Source organism: Schistocerca gregaria, chromosome X, assembly GCF_023897955.1.
Source record: "Schistocerca gregaria isolate iqSchGreg1 chromosome X, iqSchGreg1.2, whole genome shotgun sequence".
Lineage (NCBI taxonomy): Eukaryota > Metazoa > Arthropoda > Insecta > Orthoptera > Acrididae > Schistocerca > Schistocerca gregaria.
Genome location: NC_064931.1, coordinates 110,102,358 through 110,124,409, shown reverse-complemented (window position 1 = coordinate 110,124,409; position 22,052 = coordinate 110,102,358). Strand labels below are relative to the sequence as shown.

General features: G+C 44.3%; 1 protein-coding gene across 1 annotated transcript in view; it reads right to left on the bottom strand.

Moving 5' to 3' along the window:
* The window catches only part of LOC126299170 (dystrophin, isoforms A/C/F/G/H), a 2,370,611-nt gene that overhangs the window by 1,620,929 nt on the left and 727,630 nt on the right, over positions 1-22,052 (bottom strand). The window lies entirely within an intron of this gene.

The window sequence follows — 22,052 nt, the reverse complement described above, 5'->3', positions numbered from 1 at the left end:
ATGAAAGAAGAAAAATCATAATTTCTAAGCAGGCGAAACTCTCTAACAAAGTACTTCTAACGTCCTACAATGCAGTTTTCTGAGTAGCAAAATGTAAAAAAGTACATACGACTTCACGAAAATAAACTCTACTGTGTGGTATTGACACGGTATCTATTTTGTGTGGACACTTCATGGCAAAACAGCTTTTGCCCATTCCTTTGCCTGACACTACATTAGTTGTCGAATTCAAGGTTTAGGAGCGTAACGCCATGAACAAATTACGCAAAAAATTAGAAGGAGCCATTTATTTTATAACAGCACAGGGCATTTTTAACTTAGGCGAGAAGGTTGTACTTACGTGGAAGAACAAAATCATTTCATTGCTACGTGCTTTCTACGACACTGACTTTCTACTAAAGGTTGCACAATTATGTAGTATATTTGAGAAGTTAAAGTAACTGAATGAGTTTCTGCAACAAAGTGTAACTTATTTCATTCAGCGTATTGCTGAAGTTTCTGCTTTCAAAAAGACGATGTTTGCAGCGTTTTGTAAACGACAATGAGATACGTCTTACCGCAGGTATTTTTTGTGTAAATGAAGGACATTTATCTGAACTCCACGTTTATTTTGAAAAATACTTTTCTGAAAACTGTGGTAGGTCTCAGTGGATTCAAAATACCTTCAGTAATGATTCTCCTTCTGATTTCAGTACTGCAGAAGAGGAACAGCTGGTATAACATTCATCAGGTTCTTCACTAAAAGTGGAGTTCTGATCAGTCACATTGCCACCATTTTGGTATTCAGTAACGAAATAGTTTCGAAGATTGAGCAAGGAGGCACTGACGATATTAATTAGTTCCTTCCTCAACCTCCTATCTTTGCGAGTGTGTGCTTTCGGCAGTAGCTATCATTAAAACCAAGTACATATCAAGACTCTGTGTGTAGAAGGAAATGAGAGTAGCCTTATCTCATTTGCTACAAAGATTTGACACGTTGCGTAACAAGAAGGACAAGCTCAAGCCTAGCATCGAGGTGAGTAGTATTTTATACGTAACATTTTTTTACTAATTACTTCAATTTTCACAAGGAAGCTACGAACTCAAAAACGCTGACAACCACTGACGAAACAGACAGGATGCCGGTGTCTTGAGGTGGGAAATATTCCACCTAGACAGAAGGAACGTGGGTTGGAATCCAAACATGAGAAGGGTAAGTTACGTAATAGTTAATATGATGTCAAAGCAGGGATATACGCTGGTGTCCAAAATTAAAGCAACAGACCGCTATTTCCCAGTCTTGTGTCTAATACGTGGTATAATTATGCAAAATGTCAACGGATGTGTGAACGATCGTGTTCTGCACGAAGGATGACATGCCGGTTAACGGACAACAACGACAACGATGACGTCAGGGCACCTTTCAAACGGGGTAACGTAGCAGTAATCGCACATCCACAACCGCTGTGTACACAGTCACAGACGATGCAGTATGGTACAAACAAGATACCTACCAGACACTCTGCGGTGGAGGGCCATAGGAAGAATGTAAGCACGGCAGTCGCAAACTGATGTAGCCTGAAGGCTTAATGTGAATCGTTCTGTTGTTTCTCGGATGTGGCGACAATGTGTAGAGACCGAAACAGTATCCCAATACCAGGGTAGGGCCGACCATGTGTGATATCAAAAGAGAGGACCGTTATTTGGCCGTAAAGGCACGACGGTACTGCCGTAGTACTACACGACAACTGGCATCTGAACCCGCAACATCCACTGGACGTGTCGTATCGAAACAAAAGCTGTACAGAAGGCTTTGCCAGAGTAGCCTTTATTGGCGTCGACATTTTGTATGTGTACCTCTGATGCGTCTTCACATAAGGGAACGTCTAGAGTGGAGTCGTCCAATTGCCACCTCGACGGTCGAACAATGGACCAATGTTCTTTCCGCAGATCACTCCCGATTTGGTCTGGTGGGTGATTCTCGACGTATTCGCATCTGGAGGAAACGTGGAACATGATTTCGGGAGCCAAACATTGTAAAAAGAGACCGATATCCAGGAGGATCCTTAGTGGTGTGGGCATGTTGACCTCTGCAACACCTGTTCATGAAGTTGTAAGAGTGAATCGGCAAGGTTTAATTGCTGTCAGGTATCGCGACGAGTTCTTGGGGCCGTATGTGAGGCTGTCGCGAGGTGGTGTCGGCCCACAGTTCGTACTGATGGATGATAACGCTTAACCTCATAGAACACGGGTCGTTGATGTTTTCTTGGAAACGGAAGGTACTGCGTGCATGGCGTGGCCTGTTCGTTCTTCCGATTTGAATTCCATAGAGCATGGCAGGGATGCACTAAGGAGACAGTTTACATCACGTCAGCATCCTCTCTCCAAGACTTGGGAGCAGCTCTGCAGGAAAAATGGGCGTCATTGCTTCAACATGAGACTGATGGCCGGCCGGTTCTAGGCACTTCAGTCTGGAACCGCGTGACCGCTACGGTCGCGGGTTCGAATCCTACCTCGGGCATGGCTGTGTGTGATGTCCTTAGGTTAGTTAGGTTTAAGTAGTTCTAAGTTCTAGGGGACTGATGACCTCAGAAGTTAATCCCATAGTGCTCAGAGCCATTTGAACCATTTGAGACTGATGACATCACTCACAGCATGCTCCGTCGTCGTCAGGCCTGTAATGCAGCCAGACGTTGTAACATCCCATGCTGCGCACATTGACCAGTTGTTGGCATGTGTGTGCAAATCTGTTAAGTTTGAAAAAACTAAAAACATTTTGTCTACTGTTACGCATATTACAGTTGTTTACGTTTTGTGTTGTTTATACTGTTTCTACGTTATCACCTGTTTACACTATTTAGTGCCAAAATAAACGCAGCCTTGAAAAATTTCCATTTGTTGCTTTAATTTTGGACGCGAGTGTACTGGGAATAGGCAAATCAATGTGACCACCTGTACTTACATGGCAATGATTTATTAATAAGGGGGTAGATCCTCATTTGTCCGCAATACAGCTAAGATTATTCTTGGAATACTGGCATATAATGACTGTATAGTCTCCAGTGGAATGTTATGCCACTCTTCGATCAGAACCTCTTCTAACTCCCTTAGCGACGAGGGAGACGGAAATCTGCTCCGTAATCTGCGCTCCAATACCGCCCACAAGGGTTCGATGGTGTTCAAGTCTGGGGACTGTGCTGGCCAGGGAAGAAGCTGCAGTTCAGTTGCATGCTCCTCATACCACGATTGTACTGTCGTGGCTGTGTGAATGGGTGCTCTTTTTTTTTGGGTCATCAGTCTACTGACTGGTTTGATGCGGCCCGCCACGGATTCCTCTCCTGTGCTAACCTCTTCATCTCAGAGTAGCACTTGCAACCTACGTCCTCTATTATTTGCTTGACGTATTCCAATTTCAGTCTTCCTCTACAGTTTTTGCCCTCTACAGCTCCCTCTCGTACCATGGAAGTCATTCCCTCATGTCTTAGCAGATGTCCTATCATCCTGTCCCTTCTCCTTATCAGTGTTTTCCACATATTCCTTTCCTCTCCGATTCTGCGTAGAACGTCCTCATTCCTTACCTTATCAGTCCACCTAATTTTCAACATTCGTCTATAACACATCTCAAATGCTTCGATTCTCTTCTGTTCCGGTTTTCCCACAGTTCATGTTTCACTACCATAGAATGCTGTACTCCAGACGTACATTCTCAGAAATTTCTTCCTCAAATTAAGACCGGTATTTGATATTAGTAGACTTCTCTTGGCCAGAAATGCCTTTTTTGCCATAGCGAGTCTGCTTTTGATGTCCTCCTTGCTCCGTCCGTCATTGGTTATTTTACTGCCTAGGTAGCAGAATTCCTTAACTTCATTGACTTCGTGACCATCAATCCTGATGTTAAGTTTCTCGCTGTTCTCCTTTCTACTACTTCTCAATACCTTCGACTTTCTCCGATTTACTCTCAAACCATACTGTGTACTCATTAGACTGTTCATTCCGTTCAGCAGATCATTTAATTCTCCTTCACTTTCACTCAGGATAGCAATGTCATCAGCGAATCGTATCATTGATATCCTTTCACCTTGTATTTTAATTCCACTCCTCAACCTTTCTTTTATTTCCACCATTGCTTCCTCGATGTACAGATTGAATAGTAGGGGCGAAAGGCTACAGCCTTGTCTTACACCCTTCTTAATACGAGCACTTCGTTCTTGATCGTCCACTCTTATTATTCCCTCTTGGTTGTTGTACATATTGTGTATGACCCGTCTCTCCCTACAGCTTACCCCTACTTTTGTCAGAATCTTGAACAGCTTGCACCATTTTATATTGTCGAACGCTTTTTCGAGGTCGACATATCCTATGAACGTGTCTTGATTTTTCTTCAGCCTTGCTTCCATTATTAGCCGTAACGTCAGAATTGCCTCTCTCGTGCCTTTACTTTTCCTAAAGCCAAACTGATCGTCACTTAGCGCATTCTCAATTTTCTTTTCCATTCTTCTGTATATTATTCTTGTAAGCAGCTTCGATGCATGAGCTGTTAAGCTGATAGTGCGATAATTCTCGCACTTGTCAGCTCTTGCCGTCTTCGGAATTGTGTGGATGATGCTTTTCCGAAAGTCAGATGGTATGTCGCCAGACTCATATATTCTACGCACCAACGTGAATAGTCGTTTTGTTGCCACTTCCCCTAATGATTTTAGAAATTCTGATGGAATGTTATCTATCCCTTCTGCCTTATTTGACCGTAAGTCCTCCAAAGCTCTTTTAAATTCCGATTCTAATACTGGATCCCCTATCTCTTCTAAATCGACTCCTGTTTCTTCTTCTATCACATCAGACAAATCTTCACCCTCATAAAGGCTTTCAATGTATTCTTTCCACCTATCTGCTCTCTCATCTGCATTTAACAGTGGAATTCCCGTTGCACTCTTAATGTTACCACCGTTACTTTTAATGTCACCAAAGGTTGTTTTGACTTTCCTGTATGCAGAGTCTGTCCTTCTGACAATCATATCTTTTTCGATGTCTTCACATTTTTCCTGCAGCCATTTCGTCTTAGCTTCCCTGCACTTCCTATTTATTTCATTCCTCAGCGACTTTTATTTCTCTATTCCTGATTTTCCCGGAACATGTTTGTACTTCCTCCTTTCATCAATCAACTGAAGTATTTCTTCTGTCACCCATGGTTTCTTCGCAGCTACCTTCTTTGTACCTATGTTTTCCTTCCCAACTTCTGTGATGGCCCTTTTTAGAGATGTCCAATTCCTCTTCAACTGTGCTGCCTACTGCGCTATTCCTTATTGCTGTATCTATAGCGTTAGATAACTTCAAACGTATCTCGTCATTCCTTAGAACTTCCGTATCCCACTTCTTTGCGTATTGATTCTTCCTGACTAATGTCTTGAACTTCAGCCTACTCTTCATCACTACTATATTGTGATCTGAGTCTATATCTGCTCCTGGGTACGCCTTACAATCCAGTATCTGATTTCGGAATCTCTGTCTCACCATGATGTAATCTAATTGAAATCTTCCCGTATCTCCCGGCCTTTTCCAAGTATACCTCCTCCTCTTGTGATTCTTGAACAGGGTATTCGCTATTACTAGCTGAAACTTGTTACAGAACTCAATTAATCTGTCTCCTCTTTCATTCCTTGTCCCAAGCCCATATTCTCCTGTAACCTTTTCTTCTACTCCTTCCCCTACCACTGTATTCCAGTCGCCCATGACTATTAGATTTTCTTCCCCCTTTACATACTGCATTACCCTTTCAATATCCTCATACACTTTCTCTATCTGTTCATCTTCAGCTTGCGACGTCGGCATGTATACCTGAACTATCGTTGTCGGTGTTGGTCTGCTGTCGATTCTGATTAGAACAATCCGGTCACTGAACTGTTCACAGTAACACACCCTCTGCCCTACCTTCCTATTCATAACGAATCCTACACCTGTTATACCATTTTCTGCTGCTGTTGATATTACCCGATACTCATCTGACCAGAAATCCTTGTCTTCCTTCCACTTCACTTCACTGACCCCTACTATATCTAGATTGACCCTTTGCATTTCCCTTTTCAGATTTTCTAGTTTCCCTACCACGTTCAAGCTTCTGACATTCCACGCCCCGACTCGTAGAACATTATCCTTTCGTTGATTATTCAATCTTTTTCTCATGGTAACCTCCCCCTGGGCAGTCCCCTCCCGCAGATCCGAATGGGGACTATTCCGGAATCTTTTGCCAATGGAGGCCACATGTCCTGTTACGTGTCATTAATGCAGTGGTTTCCATTGCCTTCTGCATCTTCATGTCGTTGATCATTGCTGACTCTTCCGCCTTTAGGGGCAATTTCCCACCCCTAGGACAAGAGAGTGCCCTGAACCTCTATCCGCTCCTCCGCCCTCTTTGACAAGGCCGTTGGCAGAATGAGGCTGAATTCTTATGCCCGAAGTCTTCGGCCGCCAATGCTGATTATTTATCAAAATTTAGGCAGCGGCGAGGATCGAACCCGGGACCGAAGACGTTTTGATTATGAATCAAAGACGCTACCCCTAGACCACTGGTAAGCATGCATGGGTGCTTTACCGTCCTGAAATACAGAATCATTGTTGAGGAACAACATTTGAACCCTTGATCGCCTAAAATATTCATATAATCGTTGGCTGCAACACGGCCTTTGAGAGTAATGACGGGACCAGCAGAATACCATGATATGGCTGCCCACACCATCACACTTCCACTTCCTTATTTAAACGTTGGAATCAATCATTTAGGATTGTAGGCTTCTTTTGGCGTTCTCCAGACGTAAACCTGGCCCGATGTTGGAAATAAACCAAAACGTTGACTCGTCGGACCACATGACGTGTTTTCACTAATCAGCCGTCCAGGATTCAAGCTCCTGACACCATGTTCTACGCTTCTTTGCGTTGATTGTCGTCACTAATTAGGTATAGCAGCTCGATCACGAATATTCGCTTTATGGAGTTCTCGGCGGACAGTTTCGATAGATAAGGGGCTCCAAGATGGCTTTGAGCTCTGCAGTCACTTTAGCAGCCTTAATTTTGTATGGTTTTGACACAGTTCGTGTCAGCTTACGACGATCTCCGTCATTTAGTTTTGATTTGCGCCCACTATTACATTTATACGACGAAGCCTTTCCATGTTTTGTGTAGGCTGTCATGACTGTTGGAACAGTTGCTTTTGAAACATTCAATAAGTTGGCTGTCTTGGTTACAGATGCTCCAGCTAATCGGGGCCCCATAAGCTGCTCTCTTTGGAACTCTGACAGGTCTTTCATTGCACGTCGAACTAGGCCATTGAATGCAAATACGAAGTGTGCAGTACTCGTAAACAACCTGCACTGATGCCTAGTCCGTACTGAACACGCACAGTCCAGCTTGACACGTATCTTACCTGCGTTGTTGACCGTCAAAGACAACCATTCCATTAATAACACTGTTCACATTATTTTGCCTGTCCCCTCTAGATGCACCATTCTCTTAGTTCTGGTTTGGCAACATTCATATTTCGGTTTAGAGGTTTTTAAAAGTTCGTTTTAGGTTGAAGTGATGGGTGCATACGGCGTAGCCGTAGTGTGTCTATTCAACAGAAATACTGCGTCGAGAAACACTGGCTATTACGAATGTGAATACATTACGCGTGTCTCGACAGCTTCGAGCAGTACGTGGGTCGACGCAGCGTGACGCGAGCCGATAAATTGTGCCGGGCGTCACACTGTGCCGGAATATGAGCTGCAGCCGGACAAAAGTGAATGGATATTGTGTGTGTGTGGGGCGGGAAGGGGGGGAGCGATGGGGAACAAATGAGAAGTTGGTTGGTTGCAAGCGCCGGCAGCTGGCGCAACGCGTAAATCACTTGTACTCGCTCGTATCGCTAACGACTTACGGGCAAAAAACGTGTAAATAAATAACTATATCTCATTCTTGTGGAGCACGCTGTCCGAAGAGTGATGCATTCCCTCCGGTCCAGAATGCTCTTAGCTCTTTTCAAGTCTGTACAGCAGTTTTTAAAGGTAAGTACCGTGTCAGCGAGAACATTTTAACAACGTGTGAGTAGACAGTCATGTAAGCGTCGAATGAGGAAAACTCATCTCATATGAGTAGGGAGTAGTTGCTAAGAGTTCTTTACTCCAGTTAATACGATTATTAAGCAGAAGTTGTACAGTTGTAAATACATAACTGAAGTAGCGTCCCTACATATCTACACAAGTGGTTCCTTGTATTACAGAAATGCCCATCTTTTTTTGCGAATATCATACTAGGCACTCTTTACGGGGTAAACAAAAACAAAAAAGCAAATGAAACTATATGGCTCCAGAGACCTTTTCAAGTCTCAAACATATATAAGATGTATATATGCAGACTGCAGTGACGAATGAAGATAAGGGTACGCCAAGTGGCCTGAGGACTGATTGGGAATTTGGATTGAGGAGGGAGGCGTAGTAGGGTAGTCCGTGTAGTTGAGTAAAGCCAATGTCCCTGGGGGCGTAGTGGTTAGCGCGAGTGTCTAGTGAGCAGGAGACCCAGGTTCGAATCGTGGCCCTGTTACAAATTTTCTTTCGTCGCCTCACTCAGCATATACTCGTACAACAAAAAACCAGATTCACAATAGTTAAGATTTTCTATGCATAATTAAAACACTCATTTCACAACGGAAAAAACAACAGCGCTCTGAAATCTCATTTACCCAATGTCCAGTTTGAATGCAAAACCATAATTTGCTACTGCTTAATCAAGTTTGTAAACTCTTCGCCAAAAAGAGAAGATGCCATTATAAATTCTCCCAGATCTATGGCAGTTACCAATTTTCAGGCATTTGCTCTGATGTGCTGTGCTAAAGTCCAGTTTTCTTCGTGGTGTTTCGAGTGATACTATTAAATACCGTTGGTACTGCTCCTTCCGTTGAATCTTTGGGCTGCACTGACGGAAGAGGCTTTGTGACGCCGCCACGTTCAGCCCAGTTTCTTCCGATATCGAGTTTAACAACTACAGTCCGATCCACGGACGATGGCGGTTCGCGCATATCGAGGTACAGACGTGGATTGCATTGCTGCCGATTCCGAGCGACATGTGGATGCTTTGCTCTTGAAGAAAGCATACTTATTCCACAATATGTCTCTCGCTCTGTCATGCTGAATTTGTCACCTACCATCACCATCAGCGACGACTACTCGCAACGTATGAAACAGAAATTCACAAAACACGTTTAATGTTTGCTTTAGCTACGGCATTTACAGCAGAGCGCTCAGAACAATACTGAATGCTTATTGGCTGTCGGAGAATGCGTAACGTAGGTGCGCAGAATAAGCCTAGACTCGACCGCCATCATTCGCGACTCCAGCTATAGTCAATTTCGAGACTATTACAGACTGGCCACACAGCTGAGCAGGAGAAGGGAAACAAAATGGACATGACCTCGTCGACGAAATCACGCCGGCATTCGTCTGAAGTGATTTAGGTAGACGACGGAAAACCTGAACCTGTTACTAAAGAATACGAGGCCCAGCTCGCTCGGTAAGACACTAACACAACACAGTCGACAGGTGCTCCACTCACAAAACACTCATACATCTCAAGAAGTTGTGCCAATAGCCGTCAGGAAAGAAAACCGCAGTTTCCTGAGTCCAATTCGAAGACTGTGTTATGTTTCGAGCTTCTGTAAACTACAGCCGATGTTGGAGATTTTGCGTTCTTTCAAATCTGGTATGCTTGTCTCGTTGCTTTCGCAAAAATGGCCTGACCTGTATTATGTGCTAGAGGGAATCCGTTCCTTTACTTTGTATTAAGTAAAAGACATTGAATAGAAAAAGTAGTAATTACACAACTAGGCCCATACGGATGAGTGTAAAATTCAAAGGATTTAAGTCACAGTGAACCCACGAATCGGCGGGAAAAAAAAAAAAAAAAAAAAGAGGGGCCTGTTTACGCTCTGAGCACTTTTATCAATGCTTCTGTTCGGTCATTTCGGGCACATACATGAACAGTTTTCTAGTCAAGACTGTCCAGTAAACACTGTGAACCATTTTGCACCTAACTTTTACCACACAAAACGTTTGTACATTGCAAAATTTCCAGTATTTTTTTTACAAGATGCCTCAAGAAATGGAAACACAGTATTATCAGTTTTATTTTTAATATCAGGCTCTTTCTTTTTTTGGAGACAATGAACAATATGAGAAATACTGCATCAGGTCTATGTATTTTCAAACAAAATGAACAACGGTTTGATTGAGTTCTGATGAACAATAACGCATTGCGGGACGTAGCCTGGGTGTTACACACTGAGGTGATAGCGATATGCACAAATACAGATGGTGGTAGTATAGCGTACACAAGGTATAAAAGGGTAGTGCACTGGAGGAGCTGTCATTTGTACTCAGATGATTCATGTGAAATGGTTTCCAACGTGTTTATGGCCGCACGACGGGATTTAACACACTTTGAACGCGGAATGGTACTTGGAGCTAGACACACGAGACATTTCCTTTCGGGAATCGTTGGGAAATTCAATATTCCGAGATCGACAGGGTCAAGAGTGTGCCAAGAATACCACAGTGCAGGCATTACCTCTCGTCACAGACAACGCGGTGGCCGACGGCGTTCGCTTAACGAGCGAGAGCACCGGGCTCAAATGGTTCAAATGGCTCTAAGCACTATGAGACTTAACATCTGAGGTCATCAGTCCCCTAGACTTAGAACTACTTAAAGATAAGGACATCACACGCATCCATGCCCGAGGCAGGATTCGAACCTGAGACCGTAGCGGCAGCGCGGTTCCGGACTGAAGCGCCTAGAACCGCTCGGTCACAGCGGCCGGCAGAGCACCGGCGTTTACGTAGAATTGCCAGTGGCAACAGACAAGCAACACTGTGTGAAATAATCTCAGAAATCAATGTGGGACGTACGACGAACGTATACGTTAGGGCAGTGCCGTGAAATGGACCATTAACGCGCTATAGCAGCAAACGATCGCCGCGAAAATCTTTGCTAACAGCACGACATCGTCTGCACTATTCATCCTGGGCTCGTAACTATATCGGCTGGACCTTAGACGATTTCAGTTGGTAAGAGCTTATGGTCGGGTTCGCGTGTGGCAGAGACTCTGCGAAGCCATGGACCCAAGTTGTCAACAAGGCACTGTGTAAGCTGGTGTGGTGGCTCCGTTGTGGTGTGGGCTGTGTTTACATGGAACAGACTGGGTCCTGTGGTCAAACTGAATCGATCATTGACTGGAAATAGTTATGTTCGGTTACTTGGACACCATTTGAAGCCATTCATGGACTTCATGTTCCCAAACAACGATACTCCTTGTCACCTGGTCACAACTGATGGCAACTGGTTTGAAGAACATTCTGGACAATTCGAGTGAATAATTTGGCCACCCAGAAAGCCTGACATAATTCCCATCGAACATTTATGGGACATAATGGAGAGGTCAGTTCGTGCATAAAATCCTACACCGGCAACATTTTCGTAATTGGGAACGGTTGTAGAGGCAGTATGGCTCAATATTTCTGCAGGGGACATCCAGCGACTTGTTGAGTGCATACCACGTTGAGTTGCTGCACGACTCTGGGCAAAAGGAGGTCCGACACGATCTTAGGACGTTACCCACGATTTTTGTCACCTCCGTGTAGATTCAAGATGTGGAAATATGCTGCGGTACTGCACTTAGGATTTAGCTTTTAATCCTTTTATTGTATTTAAGCGAGGTTCATTCATGTCACAATGCAAAAACAGCAGATGTAATCGTATCTAGCTAATTAAATTAGTGTGCTCCGCTTCTCTGGATTTTGCTGTGTTTATTTTCATCTTGTTGTGTTTACTTTAACTTTTTTGTGTTCGTTTAAGTGAATTTAAAGATAAAATTTGCGCAATAACGTCTTACAGAAATATGTGGAGTTGTGCAAATGCGGAATGGAAAGAGAGATGAGTGCCAAAGATAGAAGAAACATCAAATTCGCAAAAAGTCGATACATTCTGCCATAGGCGGAAATAAGACGAGGGAAATTAAATCACTGTGTTTCTATTCAATAACAGAAAGAAAGATGTATGAAACAAGCGAAATACCCTCAGACTTCAAGAAGAATATAATAATTCCAATCCCAAAGAAACCAGGTGTTGACAGATGCGAAAATTACCGAACTATCAGTTTAATAAGTCAAAGCTGCAAAATACTAACGCGAATTCTTTACAGACGAATGGAAAGACCAGTAGAAGCCGACCTCGGGGAAGATCAGTTTGGACTCTGTAGAAATGTTGGAACACTTGAGGCAATACTGACCTACGACTTATATTAGAAGCTAGAATAAGGGAGGGCAAACCTACGTTTCTAGCATTTTTAGACTTAGAGAAAGCTTTTGACAATGTTGACTGGAATACTCTGTTTCAAATTCTAAAGGTGGCAGGGGTAAAATACAGGGAGCGAAAGGCTATTTACAATTTGTACAGAAACCAGACGGCAGTCATAAGAGTAGAGGGACATGAAGGGGAAGCAGTGGTTGGGAAGGGAGTGAGACAGGTTTGTAGCCTCTCCCCGGTGTTATTCAATCTGTACATTGAGCAAGCAGTAAAGGAAACGAAAGAAAAATTCGGTGTAGATATTAAAATCCATGGAGAAGAAATAAAAACTTTGAGGTTTGCCGATGACATTGTCATTCTGTCAGAGACAGCAAAGGACTTGGAAGAGCAGTTGAACGCAATGGACAGTGTCTTGAAAGGAGGATATAAGATGAACATCATCAAAAGCAAAACGAGGATAATGGAATGTAGTCGAATTAAGTCGGGTGATTCTGAGGGAATTAGATTAGGAAATGAGACACTTAAAGTAGTAAAGGAGTTTTGCTATTTAGGGAGCAAAATAACTGACGATGGTCGAAGTAGAGAGGATATAAAATGTAGACTGGCAATGGCAAGGAAAGCGTTTCTGAAGAAGAAAAATTTGTTAACATCAAGTATAGATTTAAGTGTCAGGAAGTCATTTCTGAAAGCATTTGTATGGAGTGTAGCTATGTATGGAAGTGAAACATGGACGATAAATAGTTTGGACTAGAAGAGAATAGAAGCTTTTGAAATGTGGTGCTACAGAAGAATACTGAAGATTAGATGGGTAGAAGTATTGAATAGAATTGGGGAGAAGTTTGTGGCACAGCTTGACTAGAAGAAGGGATCGGTTGGTAGGACATGTTCTGAGGCATCAAGGGATCATCAATTTAGTATTGGAGGGCATCGTGTAGGGTAAAAATCGTAGAGGGATACCAAGAGATGAATACACTAAACAGATTCAGAAGGATGTTGGTTGCCGTATGTACTGGGAGATGAAGAAACTTGCACAGGATAGGGTAGCATGGAGAGCTGGATCAAACCAGTCTCAGGACTGAAGACCAGAACAACAACAACAACAGAAAACAGGAATGGTGACGGAGAAAAACATTGTAGTGGACTCACAGACGTTGCGTGAGTTAATAGAGTACTAACCCATCAGTTACTGATACAACAGTGGCATAAATTATGTACAAAGTCAACAGCCTGCTGCCACAGGCAAATTTGGCAAAATAATGCAATGAAGATCATAATCGTTACTGCTCGTGAAAATGTGAATGCGCGGTCAAAACCAAAGATTCAGGGTTCCATCATCGAGATTTTTTTCCCCAGCCCTTTTTCTAAATTTGTTTTGCCCAGCCGGCCGCTGTGACCGAGCGGTTGCAGGCGCTTCAGTCCCGAACCGCGAGATCGCTACGGTCGCAGGTTCGAATCCTGCCTCAGGCATGGATGTGTGTGATGTCCTTAGGTTAGCTAGGTTTAAGTAGTTCTAAGTCTAGGGGACTGATGACCTCAGACGTAAAGTCCCATAGTGCTTAGAGCCATTTTTTTTTAGTTCATTATTGATCCATTCACTCCGTTTTTTTATTACAGAGGGCGGCTAATCATCTGACCGAACACGCTGAGCTACTGTGCCGGCAACCATTCAGCTACCGGGGACATATGTGTGGCGGTGCCCCATCCTATTGGTAAATTAAGTCTTTCGAATCAGTCTCCAACTGTGGGAAAAGAAAGTTTTAAAGCATATCGAAATATGTGCTTCCTGTAACAGTGTTCTCAGCAAAGAAAAATGGACCATACACCTTTTCTCGAGAAACTGCACAAAACACATTAAATTTTGGAGATTTCTGCGGACTCCTCGTTAAACTATGGCGGGTGCGTTCGACGTCTGTATCAGACACTCGCGGACGGCCCGGCGATTTGCTTTTACACAAACAATCTGTTTCTTGGGATTGTTTATGCCATTGTCTAATGCTCTGTGCTCTAGGAGAATCCACTCCATACGCAGTACGAAATTCACACTGAATAGGTATTACTGACCCGCACTGCATAAAACGTAGAACACAAAACGCTTTATTAGAACTGAGGTGGGCTCTGCCTAGCGGGAACCATGTAAAACTCTAGAGTTTGCTCTTTCCGACAGTACGTTGTTCACGCACACATCTCAAATAACATAATAGTTATGGTTTTTTAAAATTGGATGATTCATTCTGATATATCCTGTGTTATGGTCGTACATACTATTGGTACATGTTGATCATTAACCCTCACATTTTTATTTCGCCGCAATTTTGATCTCCCATCGCTGCAGAAAACTTCAAAAAGATGTTAACTTATTATGTACTGTGGGCTCGTAATCCTCATATTTACTCGCATCTATACCATATGATTAGCGTTTGGAAAGCTGTTGTCGAGATTTAAGCGCATAGCCTTCCACGGACAGTGTCAATTTGAATTAAATCCTTTTGGGTGTTACGCCACGTCATTATGAAACTCTAAGCAACCATAATGCCGACGCTTGAACTGTCTCTGCTGTTTAGTAGCCCTGAGGGGAACATCTGAAAAGATGGTCAAAATGTCAGCGTTAGTGTTGTGTTAACGTTAAATAAAGATGCACCCAAATACCCGAAAGGATTTTATTCAAATATTTCTCGAGACTGTTTAGACGTCACGTGCGTCTTTACACACTGACAGCTCTATGAAACGCGTACAGATTATTCCGGCTGTAAACAAATCAAGCCAAATCCATGACTGACTATAGCATCGCTGAGAGTGTACAATAAATATTTGCAGCGTTGCAAGAAGGAAAATAACGTTTCACATGGTGTCGAGGTCGCGGCTGTGAACTGCGCAAGCACTCTTTACTCCGGGGGCCCGCGTTTGATCGATGAGAAGGGAAGGCTACCTCTACAGATAGCGCCGTAACGCGTCAATAAAGAGTTTTTATTGTCCTCCCCTAAATCTGAGCCGCCAGAGGAAATTTAAAGAGAAAGGGCTTCCGATGCCGCTTTCCGATACGCATCACTTTCACGCAGCCTTGCCGCGCCAAAACTCTCTCCCCATCAGTTTCTCTGCAAGATCAAAGATACTCCACTATTTTCCGATTGTTACCGTTGCACGAAGAATGCAGCGGTGGCTTTTTCTCGTAAGCAGTAAGAGTTTAAAAAACAACGAAGTGAAGACTGACGTTTGAGCAGAAAGTTATACTTCACTTTCAGTACAGTTTCATGTTCATCTGTTGCCACAAGTTCGTGGAAAATCATAGTCATTAGCTTCAAAGATACGAAATTAAAAAAAATTCTTAGAAGTCTGCGTACTTGCCTGAAATCAAAGCCATTATCTACATTATGGTATGTAGATATGTGTTCTTTCGATGGAGTTACGCAGAAAATTTATTTAATTCAATTATTCAGCGAAGTGACACAATGACTGGAACGACAGATTCGTAATGGAGTACTTAGGTTAGCGGGGTTCGTATCTCTGGTACTGTTGATTAAATTTACTGTGGCTACTGTCAGTCCCTTCAAACGAACATCGAAAAGGTTCCCCCGACAAGACCAGTGATGGATTCTTCTCGAAGCCTTGACCAACTGAAATACTATTATGTCGCTCGTTGCTTTCACGACGATAGAATGTTTCAGTCTAACTTTTATTATTCAGTTAATGAAGAGTAATAATGGATTCCTCAGTTGCTATCAAATCGTTCAGATGGCTCTGAGCACTATGGGACTTAAATTCTGAGGCCATCAGTCCCCTAGAACTTAGAACTACTTAAACCTAACTAACCTAAGGGCATCACACACACACATCCATGCCCGAGGCACGATTCGAACCTGCGACCGTAGCGGACGCGCGGTTCCAAACTGTAGCGCCTAGAACCCCACGGCCACCCCAGCCGGCTCAGTTGCTATCTTATGTATCATTTAATATTTACAAAAATTGTAAATATTCTGCAATAAACATTCGCACTTCATATTTTGATTCACGAGTGAGTTTCCACTCACTTACTTGCTACCTGTCGCAGACAACAGCAAAGTCCCTCCGACGCAAGAACAGCATTCCATACGAGAAATCACATTCATAAACTTCAATTGCAAATTTGTGGCAAGTGTACTTACAAATATACCGAATCGGTTATCGAATTAACGCACTGAGCGATACACACATAAAAACATGCGCGCACACACCTAGCTTACATATTCTGGACTTGGCAAAATCGTCTCCGGTTTACACTAAAATCAGTCTCAAACGCCGGATTCCAACCAAATTATTTGAGAGGTTGTTAGGCACATGGTAACTGCAAATGTCCTCTCGAAAATTCCCCCAAAATTGATTATAAGTACAGGCATTTAGAAAAACTGTTGTCGTCAAATGGATGTGAGGGTGTGGGGGCACGGGTGGAGACAGAGGGAGAGATGGAAAGAGAGAAAGAGAGAGAGAGAGAGAGAGAGAGAGAGAGAGAGAGAGAGAGAGAGAGAGACATATATAGATAGTGTCAATGCGATGGAGATGCTGAGTATGTAGGCCTAACCAGAAAGACAGACTAGGTGAAAGGATTTGAAATGTTTTGCGTTAAAAGTGCGTGAATATGTTCGAATGCAATAAATTTTTCGAGAGGAGGCAGCTGGTCCCCACTTTCCTGTCAGTTTCATTTATAAAGGAACATGTTGGTTTTTTTGTGCTCCAAATGGAGCATTTTTCCGCCGGCTGTTAATGCCCACATGACAGCTTCCATTTTTGTTGCCAAATGGCCACGAAGTAATCAGTGTTCGCTACAAACGCTGCCGCGAGCCACTACCCAGCATCACGCGACAAAAATAAATATGTAACTTCTAAATTCCGCATTTAAAGATGTGTCTGAAAAGGCTCGAAAACTACACTCCTGGAAATAAACAAATTTTACATAAGTGACTCGTCGCACTTACTTTTTTTACACACCAACTAAAATCTTGCAAGATGAAACAGAAGTGGAGATTTTATACACCACAAGTTTTTCCCGTAGAGCCAGTGCTCCATGTGATGACTGTCGTGGACGGGACGTCGCCCTCCCTTAACTCGTTATTACACTGAGGTGACAAATGTCTTGGGAAACCGATATGCACGTATACTGATGGTGGTAGCATCGCGAACATAAGATATAAAAGAGCAGTGTACTGGCGGAGTTGTCATTTATACTCAGGTGATCTGTGTGAAGTGGTTTCAGACGTGATTATGTCAGCACGACGTAAACTAACAGACTTTGAAGGCGGAAAGATAGTTAGAGCTAGACGCATGCGATTTCCAGTTCGGAAATTGTTAGGGGATTCAATATTCCGAGATCCACCGTGTCGAGAGTGTGCTGAGAACATCAAATGTCAGGCAGTATCTATCACCAAGGACAATGCAGTGAACAGCGGCGTTTGCTCAGAGTTATCTGTGCTAACAGACAAGGAAAACCGCATCAAATAAAAGCACAAATCAAAGTGGGGCGTAAGAGGAATGTATCCGTAAATGTGGCGAAATGTGGGGTTAATGAGCTACGGCAGCAGACAAACGCCGTGAGTGCCTTTGCTAAGAGCACGATATCGCCTACAGCGCCTCGCCTGAACTCGTGACCGTATTGGTTGGACCCTAGACGTCTGGAAAACCGCGGCCAGGTCAGATGAGTCCCGGGTGACGGGTGCCACGCCTTTACACCATTACAGAGGAAGGTTGTAGGCAAATTTCGAACTTCTGCGTCGCAACGGGAGAAAATGACACTGTTTCGAAAAAGGGCTTCCTTTAGTTTTATTGCGCTGTGTACATGTGAACACTGTAGCTTATCGACCTATATAATTTTATGCACCTGGCATACCAACGAAAAGTATTCCTCCGATTCAATGGATCGACGTAAAGGACAAATCTGTCGGTCAGAAGGCCGGCTAAGAAGAGAAATGTGTTAATATCGAATATAGATTTCAGTATTAGGAAGTCGCTTCTGAAGGCATTTTTCTGGAGTGTAGATCTCTAGGGATGTGAAACGTGGGCACTAAACAATCCAGAAAAGAAGAGAATAGAGGCTTCTGAATCGTGGTGATACAGAAGAACGCTGAAGATTACGAGGGCGTGCTGTCAAGTGACGCCTCCGATTTCTTTTTTGTGAAAACTCGTAAAATTTTTTAAATAAAACTAATGTTATTCACATTCTACATCTTTGTTTCCAGAATGAGATTTTCACTCTGCAGCGGAGTGTGCGCTGATATGAAACTTCCTGGCAAATTAAAACTGTGTGCCGGGCCGAGACTCGAACTCGGGACCTCTGCCTTTCGCGAGCAAGTTCTCTACCTAGGTTCGCAGAACTTCTGTGAAGTTTGGAAGGTAGGAGACGAGATACTGGCAGAAGCAAAGCTGTGAAGACGGGGCGTGAGTCGTGCTTGGGTAGCTCAGATGGTAGAGCACTTGCCCGCGAAAGGCAAAGGTCCCGAGTTCGAGTCTCGGTCCGGCATACAGTTTTAATCTGCCAGGAAGTTTCATGTCAGCGCACTCTCCGCAGCAGAGTGAAAATCTCATTCTGTCAGTGCTATTATCGTTGATGTGACTCGCAGCTTTTGTAGGTGTGTCAGTAAAGACCTGGGCAAATACTGGAACAAATACAAATACAGCACATAGCTGTGTTGATCTGATTACATACTCAAATACTTGGTAAGTTAAATCCTTAACACATAATGTGTAATCAGATGGTTCAAATGGCTCTGAGCACTATGGGACTTAACGTCTGAGGTAGTCAGTCCCCTAGAACATACAATTACTTAAACTTAGTTAACCTTAGGACATCACACACATCCATGCCCGAGGCAGGATTCCAATCTGCGACCGTAGCGGTCGCGCGGTTCTATACTGAAGCGCCTAGAACCGCTCAGCCACAGCGGCCCGCTAATGTCTTATCAGAAATGTCAGCAATGAATACGCGGAAACTAGAAGCCGAGTCATGAATCGGTTGGACTCCACGAGTAGGAAAACAGAAACCAACGAATTTGAGACCAGCTATGTGCTGAAACGCCACGAGAAATTAGGACCGAAATGCGAACCCGGTCTCTTGGCACAGGTACTACTGAGTAGCTAGCTGTTTCTACTAACTTCGTCATCGAAACCGTAGTCTTCTTTCCTACCTTTCTTACCGCCCAGGCTGACAGTCCGCCCCACAGTTTCACTTTGACAGTACCACTCGCTTACTTTCCAGCTGTCCAGCACACTTTTTACTGATCAGGGTACTGTCCTCCGAAAGCCGGTTCGGCACAGAGTTTCAATCGGGTCAAGAATTTTTGTAACAGCGTACACTCTTGACTGCGTGACCGAGCGAGGTGGCGCAGTGGTCAATACACTGAACTCGCATCAGGGAAGACGACAGCCCATCCAGGTTTAACTTTTCAGCGGTTTCCCTAGATAGCTGAAGGCAAATTCCGGCTTGATTCCTTTGAAAAGGATACGGACGATTTCCCTCCCAACCTTTCCACAATTCGAGCTTGTCCCCCATCTCTAACGATCTCGTTGCGACGGAACAACAAACCGTAATCCTCCTTCCTTCCGCTGCAAAGCGAAAGGCTGTTTCCAATCAGTGTTCTCTCGAAACAATGTCCATGCCCAAGGTATAGGTTTGGCTGCTCAAGACATTGACGTACCTTTTGACAGGATAAATTAAGTCAGTTATGTCGTGACCAAGCAAAGAGCCTAACTGGGAAGAGAGCACCACTGTGCGACTAGGGCCTCACTGTTTCTTATCCTTTTAAGGAATGCAGAAGTCTCGTTATTGTTTCCTTTTTCCGTGAGATCACTGTAGCGTGAACGTATTACACTTTGTCTCGTCTTTCACTCCATTCATACCCTATCACAAGGCAACTTCAACCGGCTCTCCCTTCCTGATCCAGAAACACGTCCTGGCATCTACCCACCACACCAGTTATAGCACCATCCCCCCATTTCTTTCCTTAGATTAAGGCTGCAATCACCCTTCCCACCTCCTGACCAACCTAAGCCCATCCTCGCTCCTTCCTGCTAGCTTCCTTTCTTACCCTCTCAATATTTAACTAGGAGCTGACCTCAAAGGACTCGCCACACGGCAGCATCTTCCACACATCATTGTCATATCTCTAAGTTATCCAGCTCGCCCCGTAATGAAATGACCAATAAAGAAGAAAAAGGAAACCTGAAATTACTTAGCAGCGTACCTAGCTACAGTCCAAAGCTGTACGCAATATTATATCGCCGTGCAACTGGAAGCCATTGCTGGAAACATCTTGTCGGACAGGCGTGACGGCGTGTTTTTCATGTCAGATAATTTATTGACTATGATTTGGGGAAATTCGTGACAGTGCAGGTAGAGGCGACAGAACGTGCGGTAAGTGCTGAACATGGCTCGATGGTTTGCTGATTACGGGCAGTGAAACTCGTTCACGAGGAACAGGGTTTCAGTATTTGCTCCAAGGGAAACAAAGTAAGCATTCCGTTGATTATACAAAAATTCTCTAAATGATTTAAATTTCTGCGGTATTATAAAAAACATGAAGAGGAACTAAATGAGAGAAAACTTCACGCTTTTGTCGCAGAGAGCTGATTCTCGCACAGTGACGGATAATAAAGTTAGCAAAGATACTCCCATAATATTTGTTGTTTTAAATTCGATCAAGGTTTGGCTGACATTCCCTGTAGCTCTACGTAACAGTTTTCGCGTTACGTTATACAGGCAAGCTCTATGCGACCAAGAAATACACTCCTGGAAATGGAAAAAAGAACACATTGACGTCGGTCTATCAGACCCACCATACTTGCTTCGGACACTGCGAGAGGGCTGTACAAGCAATGATCACACACATGGCACAGCGGACACACCAGGAACCGCGGTGTTGGCCGTCGAATGGCGCTAGCAGCACAGCGTTTGTGCACCGCCGCCGTCAGTGTCAGCCAGTTTGCCGTGGCATACGGAGCTCCATCGCAGTCTTAAACACTGGTAGCATGCCGCGACAGTGTGGACGTGAACCGTATGTGCAGTTGACGGACTTTGAGCGAGGGCGTATAGTGGGCACGGGGGAGGCCGGGTGGACGTACCACCGAATTGCTCAACACGTGGGGCGTGAGGTCTCCACAGTACATCGATGTTGTCGCCAGTGGTCGGCGGAAGGTGCACGTGCCCGTCGACCTGGGACCGGACCGCAGCGACGCACGGATCCACGCCAAGACCGTAGGATCCTACGCAGTGCCGTAGGGGACCGCACCGCCACTTCCCAGGAAATTAGGGACACTGTTGCTCCTGGGGTATTGGCGAGGACCATTCGCAACCGTCTCCATGAAGCTGGGCTACGGTCCCGCACACCGTTAGGCCGTCTTCCGCTCACGCCCCAACATCGTGCACCCCGCCTCCAGTGGTGTCGCGACAGGCGTGAATGGAGGGACGAATGGAGACGTGTCGTCTTCAGCGATGAGAGTCGCTTCTGCCTTGGTGCCAATGATGGTCGTATGCGTGTTTGACGCCGTGCAGGTGAGCGCCACAATCAGGACTGCATACGACCGAGGCACACAGGGCCAACACCCGGCATCATGGTGTGGGGAGCGATCTCCTACACTGGCCGTACACCTCTGGTGATCGTCGAGGGGACACTGAATAGTGCACGGTACATCCAAACCGTCATCGAACCCATCGTTCTACCATTCCTAGACCGGCAAGGGAACTTGCTGTTCCAACAGGACAATGCACGTCCGCATGTATCCCGTGCCACCCA